Source organism: Macadamia integrifolia, chromosome 11, assembly GCF_013358625.1.
Source record: "Macadamia integrifolia cultivar HAES 741 chromosome 11, SCU_Mint_v3, whole genome shotgun sequence".
Taxonomy (NCBI): Eukaryota; Viridiplantae; Streptophyta; class Magnoliopsida; order Proteales; family Proteaceae; genus Macadamia; species Macadamia integrifolia.
The window spans coordinates 24157964-24160994 of NC_056567.1; the positions used below are offsets into that span (position 1 = coordinate 24157964).

The following is a 3031-nucleotide window of genomic DNA, read 5'->3' on the forward strand; positions in this document are numbered from 1 at the left end:
ACAAGTTTTTGGCGCCGTTGCTGAGGAGACAGTTCCATGTTATTTTTCATTTTCTTTTGGTAAATCGAAGTGTTTTGTTTGCTTTGTTTTGTTTTTCTTTTTCTTCTTTTGAATTCCTAAGAAGAACAACTTGCAATAATAGTTGTATCGGTGGAGGTCGCCAAGCCTCACATTATGATAAAGACATGTTTTGCCCTGTAGTAGTACCTTAGGAATTGAATTGAACAACCCTGGATCCCTATCAGTAAGCTCTAAAAAATCCAAAAAAAAAAATTAAAAAAATTAAAAAAAAGTTTTTCTTTCCATTCATTTGTGCTTGTCTTACTCTAGTTGTGGGTAGATTTCTGTTGCATGAGTGCTAAGGGGTATGTAATACTAAGAATTGATTAAAAAGAAGAGATCCAACAAGGAGTGACCCTATACCTATACTCTCATCAATACCTTTCAATATGGGAGACCAACAGCCAAACCCTCCACCTAAATCTCTGAAAGATAGGTTCTACCTTACAAGAGCAGCCCAACCTTCCTGCATAGTTCTACCATAAGCCCAGGGTAATAGTTTTGAGCTCAAATCTCAGTACATCATTATGTTGCCCCACTTCCATGGGTTGCCCTCTGAGGATGTATACCTATTCCTTAGGGAATTTGAGGAGGTTTGTGTTCTGATTAAGGTCCAACAGTTGATTGATGATGCTTTAAAATTAAGGTTCATAACTTTTGCGCTTAAGGACCAAGCTAAGAAATGGCTCTATGGTCTGCCTACCAATTCCATTGCCATATGGGATGGATTTACTATAGCCTTCCTGAAAAAGTTCTTTCCTTTGCATAAAACCAATAAACTCAGGAGTGACATTCTTCAATTCAAGTAGAAACCTAGTGAGTCATTCTCCAAATTTATGGAGAGATTTAAGGACCTCCTTCAGGAATGCCGTCACCATGGAATTTGATGAGGCAAAATATGTCCCCTTCCTCAGCACAACTGAAGCATGTATGCAAACCTAAATAGAAGATTGACCTGCCACCTAGGCCCTTGATCAAGCTGTGCCACCACCTCGGCCCTCCATCAGGCCGTGCTACCTCGGCCCTCCATCAAGCCGTGCTATCACCTCAGCCATCTATCAGGCTGTACTACCACCTTGGCCCTCCATCAGACCGTGCTGCCACCTCTGCCCTCCATCAAGCAGTGCTACCACCTCAGCCCTCTATCAGGCCGTGCTACCACCTCGACCCTCCATCAGGCTGTGCTACCACCTCGGGCCTCCATCAAGCCGTGCTATTACCTCGGCCCTCCATCAAGCTGTGCTGCTACCTCGGCCCTCCATCAGGCTGTGCTACCACCTCGGCCCTCCATCAAGCCATGCTGCCACCTCGGCCCTCCATCAGGCCGTGCTACCACATCGGCCCTCCATCAAGCTGTGCTACCACCTCAGCCCTCTATCATGCCATACTACCACCTCAGTATCTCATCAGGCCATGCTACCAGTCACCTCGGCTCGACTAACCTATCACCTTGGCTCGGCACGGTCAAGTAAGGCACCCAGAAACATGTACGCATCCACTCCTACATTCAAGGGATGCGATCCCTGATCACTGGGGAAGGACTCTATCCATTACACGTCATCAGAGGCGTCCACCCCTCTCATGACTTACACCTCCGAGATCAATGGAGAATATTCCTAGAATATTTCCTGGAACCCAGAATATTTCCAGAATCACAGTGCCACTCCCCTCAAGGACTCTATGCCTAAACATGACTCTCCACAAACACCCTTCTTTCTCTCTCCATCAGTAGCATATAAATACTAGGGTAAGCCTCCATCATAGGGGATCGATCAATCACTTCTTTTACTAGAAAAGCTTTCTTGAGCATCTGTTGTGGAAAGATCTGACTTAGGCATCGGAGAGTCCCCTGTCGGGTCAGCCCAGCTCTCCCTTATCTTCTCTTTGGTGCAGGTCGGCTAAAGCAACAGGAACTGTAGGGAAGATCATCCAGTCAATTTTTATCACATTAGATTGGCACCGTCTGTGGGAAATAGTTACAAAAAGTCACCTTGGACCAATTCAATTAAGGAGTGAGAAGGTCATTTCTTCTATGACAACACGAGTAAGATCCACCCGCGAGTTACCACTTAGACGTTGCCATTCACCACTAATGGCAGAGCAGGAGAATGTCACTGCAGAGACCCCTCCACAAGGACCCCTGTAAACCAGGCATGATGCATTAGTTGCCTAGGGAGAGGGAGATCAACGCTAGTAGACCCCTTAGCTATCTCGCCATGTCCCATCATCCCGAGTAACTCACCCACACATGGAAGAGCAAATGCAGAGCCTGCAGCTACAGGTGTTAGCGACAAATGCATTGGAGTGGGAATTTATACGTCAGTTCAGCTCAGCACTTCCAGTGCCATAGACTAGTTCAGCTCAGCCACTAGGCTGGTTCCTGGCAGACAAATCAACGATGAATCTGCTAACAATAGTGTCACCCCTCAATCAACAGTAAGGAGGGGGTCGGCCAAAACGTGAAGTACTATTCACTCGGTATAACCCCACTCTCCTACTGAGGGGCACAGGCAAGGTCCCATTCCTACCCAGAACAGAAGAGCTAGTCGTTCTACGCATCACCGGAGTCTAGAGACATATGATGCCCATAGATCCCCACCCCGAGTAAAAAGACACCAACTGTCACCTCAAAGACTCACTAGAGCCACGTGTCCGCACAGAGAAGAACGGCAAGATCAATCCCATGGGAGTCAGACCTCGCCCATCAGGCAGACCAGTGGAGCACCACGGCAAGGCTAGGATCGACCTGGTGGTAATCAAGGTCGAGGAAGAAGCCCCAGAAGAGGTGAAAGGGCACGACGATCCCCTAATCACCGAGCCTAGGTGAGAAGGGATGACCTGGAGAGCCGCATCAAGCACTTCACTAAGTAAGTGAAAGGAATGCAGAGGCAAAGACACCCGACCTATATTACTGTAACTCCGGCCCATATGCACTATCCGACGAACTGATAGACGTCGAGCTACCCTCAAA

General features: G+C 47.4%; 1 non-coding gene across 1 annotated transcript; it reads right to left on the reverse strand.

The window, feature by feature from the left end:
- Window positions 1–836: 836 nt before the first annotated feature.
- LOC122094578 lies at window positions 837–943 on the reverse strand. The gene has a single exon (XR_006144893.1). It is a non-coding gene; the product is annotated as a small nucleolar RNA R71 (small nucleolar RNA).
- Between the last annotated feature and the right edge of the window lie 2088 nt (window positions 944–3031).